This window comes from Spinacia oleracea, chromosome 2, assembly GCF_020520425.1.
Source record: "Spinacia oleracea cultivar Varoflay chromosome 2, BTI_SOV_V1, whole genome shotgun sequence".
NCBI classification, from domain to species: domain Eukaryota; kingdom Viridiplantae; phylum Streptophyta; class Magnoliopsida; order Caryophyllales; family Amaranthaceae; genus Spinacia; species Spinacia oleracea.
In genome coordinates this window covers 28492747-28500246 of record NC_079488.1, presented here as the reverse complement: position 1 = coordinate 28500246, position 7500 = coordinate 28492747, and positions in this window count along the sequence as shown.

The following is a 7500-nucleotide window of genomic DNA, read 5'->3' as shown; positions in this document are numbered from 1 at the left end:
GTGCAGTAGATATATATTAATGAAAGCTCTATCTAAACGACACTCCTTTCCTATCATGACTCTTAAATAAGATAAACATTATTTAACCATTAACTAATGCAATCCTAATTACTATCAAACACATAATCCTAACTATACTAAAACTCCTTAGTACATGACTTAGCATTATTATGTTTAGAATTCTATTAGGACACAAACTCTAAGGTAACGTGATCTAAATACTATACTCATGCAATCCTATATACTACGTGCAACCTAGGACCAGTACCCTCGTCATTGACACTGTTCCACGTACGTTGTTCCACCAGCTCCGAACTTTCAGTTTCTAAAACAAATCTATTAAGCACACTAATGCTACTAGATTTTCTTCTCTTCTCTTTCTCTGTACTTGTACTCTTAATTCTCTTCGAGTCCAAGTTCCTCTTCTCTTGGATTCTCTAACTCTTGAATCCTCGTTCTCCCTGTAAGTCTTTGGGTCTTCTTCAAAGTCTTACCTACACACGTCATTTATCATTTATTTGCATGCATAATAAACCAGGTTAGATATTGAGTCAAGTATGATAAATATGCATAAATCATATATTATAATATTTGCTTAACTAAAATACACATAGGATAATATGGAATATAATATACTAGTGGATAAATACTATTCCTATCCTAATATGAACTTAATATTTACGGCAAGTATTATGTGACTCAAACACCTAAAATACATTGAATCTAGACAATCCTATATTATGCATAATACTAATTATAAAAGATTAAACTCTAAACATTTAATCATTCCTAACATGCTTATGCAAACTAAAACTCTTAGACTCCTACACCGTCTACAATGCACCATAATATATGATAAATGAGACCAGCTATGATATGCATTCCTAGAAGACTCCTAATGCATATATAACTATATGAATAGTCCTAATCACACACAACTATATGTACTTATGATAGGATATTATAAGAGACCTAAACTAATGCAAAGTCCTAAGTCTAATAAACAACTTATCCCAATATGGACTCTTAATTACACATGCATATAACGAACATATTAGGATGCAAATATGAAAGAACTATATGCACTCCTAAACTCTATTGATGCACGCATGCTTATCTCGTACAGGTGACTGGGAACAGGAACAGTCAGACAACTAGGAACTCTGTTAAACTGTTTCTGATCTCTTTCTTGTTGTTCCTGCTGGACCATATAAAGTATCATTTCGTTCCTCCTTTGTCACTTTACTTACCACATGAAGTTTACCAATGTAAATGCTAATTTACATATAAAGAACATGTATAACGTAGCCATCTCCGCTCTCGTCAACAATAGCTTATCATTGCTCATGTCCCTTGTCTCTTGGTTTAATCATAGCTTGTTCTTCCTATGCACATCTTAGCACACATGTTAATTGGATAATCATCATTTGTTTATAATCATCAAAACCTCACTACTCAACAATTTCCCCCTTTTTGATGATGACAAACTAATGATGCTTATCACAATTTAAGCAATAAATCGATTACACTTATTCCCCCTTAATTTTGTAAACCAACAACTTATGAACAAGTATAATGACATAGTAAGAGCAGTACTAATAAAAACCATATAGATAAGGATTTATATTGTATTATATCAAACAATAAGCATCATACATACTCTTCCCCCTTTTGGCATTATCGAAAAGGGTTACTTTGCACACAATCTTTTTAGGTTAACCATACACACCCTGAGTTTATATATCACACACACCACCTTATAGGTTAGACACTTGTTTGTCCCAAAAGTCCTCGAGTTTCCAATTTTGAACTAAGGATGTTGTTGCTACATAATTCCAATTCACAATCCAAAGACCCAATGTTAGAAGCAATGAAGTAACTTGACTAATAATAACAAAAAAAGTTAGAAGAAAATGGTTTCAATGTTAATTGCCAAGGGCGAGAATTAAGTAGAAATGGTGTGAAGAAAAGGCTTGGTGAATAATCGAGTAGAGGGAACCAAGGGTAGATGATGTGTTTGTGGTTTCTTCTTTTAAATGAGGTCCTCAACAATCATTAGAGCTTTTTAATGAATATGAAACCAAACCCAACACACCTCCATCTCTTTGTATGTAGCACCTTATCGTACCAAGTTCCCATATATCACCAATCTTCCATAAGGAACTGAATCATAGTGAAACGTGGACTGACTGCTGAAATCAGTGCCTGCAGTGGCTGTACAACTTACCAAGTTTAGTGGAACAAGAACTAACATTAGTGTTGCTTCCTTTACCTGTTCCTGGTCCTAGAACCGTCTGTTCCTTTACTGCTCAACGAGTGTATGAGTTTAAATTTCTGTAACTCATTGATATTCTTCTTAATAATTGAATTCTAGGAGAAAATAATAAAGTACAAGAATTGATCACCTTTGCTTCAATATTTTTTTTAATTTTTTTTTTTTTAAATTTTTTTTTGTTTTTTTATTCTTTGATTTTTTTTATTTATTTATTTATTTTTTTTGATTTTTTTTTTTGATATATAATTTTTTTTTTAAACAATTGCGTCATTACAAAATTTGAGCTTTCCTAGAGTATAAGATCATATAATAATATAGAAAGGACTTACCATTAAATATAACTTCCACCATCGAATATAAAAATCATGTTCAATGTTCCCTACCTTATTCCCCCTGAGTTCCTTACCATCTTCTTTCATGCGGAACCTTGTAGAAGTGAAGTTCCATATGATACCTAGTAAATTTCTATGTGATACGTACATCATACGGTGATTTTCCTTCAAAGCTTTTATTGATAAATAATAACCCGCTGCTTCTACTTCATCTTTGACTTCCCTCTCAAAACATATTCATAATTATTACTCTTCATGCATCGTCGAACCATAGGAAAGGAGAATATATTTTTGGAGTTCAAGGGTAGTTAGAATATGAAGTGGTAGAGTACACATATGATATGAGATAAGAAAAGAATATTCAAAATTATTGAAAGATGATATGGAGAAAGACAAGATCAGGGTTATAGAGTATGATTGAACTTAGCACACACCCACAATCATAAGATTGTAGAATTATGCTAATGGCTCGGCCTGGGTAGGCTCAACCCAATCACGAAAACACAAACCTGACTTGGGGAATGATATTGGTATTGAAAGTTTGTTCCCTCTAAAAGATTTAAAAACAAGTGCAATATTTCAGGAACACTACTGCCTTGTTCCTTCAACGTTTCTTTCATTGTTCCTTTGGCAACTTAGGAATTTTGTATTGGGACACCATCCAAATTTCTCAACGAGTCCTCTAATAATTTTGGGCAAGTGAATATGTCTTTTAAAACATGAGAATTGAGTGTGACACATTGACTTATAGGCGTGCATGATTTACTTCAATTGAAAAGTGTACAAGGGCCCTAAACGAAAAGTTCATTTTGGAAAAGAGTACTTTATGCTCATGTTAGTTTCAACAAGTCTTGTTCCTTTACTACTTGGTGATAGCATCAAAATCATTTATTCACATAAAATAGCATTTAGAAAGTTGCTTAAAATAAACGGTGCGATATTCAATTCATGCAATTTGACACATCATTAATATGAGTAAGAGTGTTATACCTCACATGGTCCAAACTTGCTTGAAAACATTGGATATGGTTTGATCATTGATGTCTTGCTTGCGAGTTTCATTAAGTGTTAGTTTCACATGTACTTCAGTTGCTCCTTGTGACACCTTTTAATAGTTGAGATCTTGTTCATGTTCTTTTCTTCTTTGCTGGAACGCTCTAAGTGATGCTGAATGGTTCGTCTCAACTGCTCCATGTTCCCTGTTCCTCTTTCATCTGAACAAGAACTCGTTCTATTTCCTTTGGTCTTTATGCTTGACCATGCTTCTTCATCTTGGTTTGTCTCTCGTAGATCTGAGGAATAAGTTGCATTGGCCAGTTTGGGGTCTTTATTAACCAGTAAAGCATCTTTGTTTTCGCTCACAATGATGTAATCTAAAATCAAAACCCAAGTGTAATCTTTTGTGCAATTATAAGGTTAGTAGGTTAGTCTTCAAGAAATAAATATATATTAAAGCATAGAAATAAATATACAGGAAATTCAAGACGTGAATACTCCCTTTTGATAGTCTCTTACAACAGTACACCTTGTTGATGTTCCTTGTTGTATATTCACTAAGAGAGTTGTTCCCGAACTTCTGTTATATTTGTGAAATTGAGTTCCTCATGAGTTGGACCAGGAACTTATGCGTCGGCGTCAAAGCCTTCTCATGGATAAGTTGTTTTTCGTTCCTGTATTCTTAGGTACTTCAGTCGTTCCTCCAAATCTTGGTCTTTGTTCCCTTGATACGTGGAACATATTTGTACGCTTCAATTTCATTTACTTCAAGAATAGACCTTCAAAACCTTATCGTTAATTTGCACAACTGACGAAACACAAAGTGAAGTTAATAATATAAGAAATAAAGGAAACAAAGTAAATCACACAAAGTAAATAAGGATTTTGATTAAACTCCCTTCTTCATATTACTCATAACTCAGTCTCCTTAACGTAGTCTTTGAAACTTCAATTTAATCCATATGAGTTTGTTCGTTGTCTTCATCCATCTCGATTACAAGGAATTGACTAGTTGTGGAGGAATTGGATTTGACTTTTTACTGTTTTCTTATCCAGTTCCTACTGCGCCTGTTCCTAATATTTCAACGGACCTTAAGGGATATACCATCTTTCCTTTCTTCTTTGTGTGATTTGTTAGCTGTTCATTTCTTCGTTATAGATCTCTTGTATAATGATATAAACCTGTAATACAACTTCTCTTCTAGAACCTCTTTTAAAGGCTTTTCGTGAGAACACACTTATATGTCTTCAAATATGTGCATGAATAACATTTTTATCATGAGCTTTATATTGTCTTTTCTCACATATGGCCTGCAAAATAGACCAGTTCTTGGTCTTGGGTACCCAAATTTTCTTGAGTCCCTTCTTGTTAGTAGGAGTAGTCATATGTGCCCTTTTTTTTCAAACATGTTCTACTATACTACTAATACTAACAAGATTAATTATGCATTCATATGGTACTGAATAAGTAAATAGTTCATAATGCATAACATTCTTGACTTTAGGCATACTATTTGAAAATATTAAAATAACAGTGCCTAAATAATCCAGTTCCCATAAGTAGGAACAATCAGTTCCTCCAGATCTGTTCCTTGTACTGTTTCTAGTGAGATGAAGATTGATAATTTTTTGAAATGATTTGAAAACCTTCTCTTCCATTGAAGACACATAAATATCGTATTTAAAACAGTTAAAGTCGGATTTCAAATTCCAAAAATAGATAAGGTCATCTTTACAAGAAAAAGTTGTAGGAACATGTCTGAGTTCCATCAAAGTCAATTGAAAACTTAAAGTCGGAAATTTCCATATAAGTTACCTACATGTGTTCAACACTTCACCAATAAGAAACTTATTTTGATTCGTAAAACCTGTTTTGAAATTGATATGACTTGTTCCATAAACGATATATAGGTTGTTCCTAGTAAATTCAAATTTTGAAAATTTTATTTTGAAAATCTGATTTTTCCTTTTTATTTGCATTATGAAGAAGTTCAATAATTTTTAAACACAGATTTGAAAACTCTTTTGGAACCAAAAATTGTTCTACCGAAAACAATACAAGGAACAACGAATCTCAGTTCCATCTCAATAATTTTGGTGTTCATGGTCACGTGGTTCAATTCAAGTTTCATGACCTTTTCGACAATTTGCAAAAACAATTTTTGATATCTCAAATCAATATTGCTTTTAACAAGTCTTGTTGCACACATGTTCCTGGTAAAATATTTATGAAACAAATTCTTTGCAATTTTTAAAATCTATTTAAAAATCAAACTTTTCAGATTCAAGATAATAAAATTATATTTCAAACCTTTTGGAAAAATAGAAATATTTTTAATATTGACAAGACTAGTAGAAAATTTTAATTTTGCTGGAATTGTGCAACAAACAAGACCACTTTGTTCCTCTTCAAAACCGTAAGAACTATTTTAAATTTAAAGCAAAGCCCTATTGAAAACTTGTAAATGAACATGGTTAATTCAAGGTTGCTCACAATCAATCGTTGATTTCTATTTCTGCGTTACGGAATGAACACACATATGGCCAATAATATATAACGTATGATGTTCATAATATTTAACAATTAAGAGCGACCATAAATAATATCATAAAGATTGAAAATTTACCTCTAATTATTTTTCTTCAATCTTTGTGTTAATCATCATCATCAAATACGTGCTATCCTCCTTTTCGTCCATCAGGAACAACAGAATTGTGGGAACTGTTTCTTTCATAACTTTGTTCATCTTTTCCCGGATCACTCATCAGAATTACCTGTAAAATATAGAGCACCAGCTCTGATACCAATTGTTAGTTTTGATGAACAACACAAGAGGGGGGGGGGGGGGGGAAACCACGGCCCCGTAGGGACTTAAACCCTTTTACTAATTAGGAAAATCACAGTTCCCTAAACTCAACTCCCTTAGGAACAGTCCCTCAACCGTTCCTTCTCAATGATCTCTCTAGAGATCTTCTCTCTCAACTCTTCAGCTCGACTCTAAGCTGATTCTCTCAATTACAAGGTTCACTCAAACCCCTTCCCAACTCTCAAGTATAAAAGATAGAATAACAAATAGAATCTGGAATTCTGCTGGAGAAGGAACTACGTATGTGGAACATGAACTGACGGTACTGACGTGGGTTATAATGTAGATTTAACTTAAGCACGTAACACCACTAAGTCAGACAATTTTCCTAGACTTATGAATGCAGTATATATAGTGATGCATGTTGCCTATTAACCCTAGAAGATATATTTTATGTTTATCTTTTATTTAGAAATCCTAGACCTAATAGAACTCTATCATGATAGACTTTTATCCTAAGACTCTAACAAACATAATAACACTTTGTGCAGTAGATATATATTAATGAAAGCTCTATCTAAACGACACTCCTTTCCTATCACGACTCTTAAATAAGATAAACATTATTTAACCATTAACTAATGCAATCCTAATTACTATCAAACACATAATCCTAACTATACTAAAAATCCTTAGTACATGACTTAATATTATTATGTTTAGACTTCTATCAGGACACAAACTCTAAGGTAACGTGATCTAAATACTATACTCATGCAATCCTATATACTACGTGCAGCCTAGGACCAGTACCCTCGTCATTGACACTGTTCCACGTACGTTGTTCCACCAGCTCCGAACTTTCAGTTTCTAAAATAAATCTATTAAGCACACTAATGCTACTAGATTTTCTTCACTTCTCTTTCTCTGTACTTGTACTCTTAATTCTCTTCGAGTCCAAGTTCCTCTTCTCTTGGATTCTCTAACTCTTGAATCCTCGTTCTCCCTGTAAGTCTTTGGGTCTTCTTCAAAGTCTTACCTAAACTCTATTGATGCACGCATGCGTATCTCGTACAGGTGACTGGAAACA